We start from the raw sequence: 455 nt of genomic DNA, 5'->3' as shown, positions 1-455 counted from the left end.
TGAGGTCAGCTTTCACCTCTTCCTCTTGCAGATCCGGCCCCGATTTTCTTTTCCTTCGGGGCTGTTTCTCTTAGCTCAAAGTGTGTACCGGTCTCCCTTCTGGTTCTATTCATCCCTTTCTCCCGAAGTTTCCTTAGAAGTGTGGATGGAGCATTCAGAAACCAGACCGGAAGGCTCCCTTCTCATCCTGACCCTTCCCCTCTTGCCTATTCTTTCCTCCTGTTCTCTTTCCACCGGTGTCTTCAAAGGCTCTCAAGGACTCTGGAAATGTACCAACTTCCGGAAAGGCAGACAGGACACGTAGCCAATCTCTACATAAATAAAGCAGATCTTGGGATCTTTTCATGTTTAATTCCTTGTATTAAAAGTGGTTTCTCACCTGAAACCGCTAAGACACTGCATGTCGACTGACTGAAACGGAAATAAAAACTTTAACGTTTGTTTTTAAATCTATA

General features: G+C 44.8%; 1 protein-coding gene across 1 annotated transcript in view; it reads left to right on the top strand.

The window, feature by feature from the left end:
- F9 (coagulation factor IX) overlaps positions 1 to 455 on the top strand; it is a 32181-nt gene that overhangs the window by 9569 nt on the left and 22157 nt on the right. The window lies entirely within an intron of this gene.

The sequence above is a fragment of the Crocuta crocuta genome, unplaced genomic scaffold (assembly GCF_008692635.1).
Source record: "Crocuta crocuta isolate KB4526 unplaced genomic scaffold, BGI_CrCroc_1.0 scaffold241, whole genome shotgun sequence".
In the NCBI taxonomy this organism is placed as follows: Eukaryota; Metazoa; Chordata; class Mammalia; order Carnivora; family Hyaenidae; genus Crocuta; species Crocuta crocuta.
This window is presented reverse-complemented; position numbering and strand designations above follow the sequence as displayed.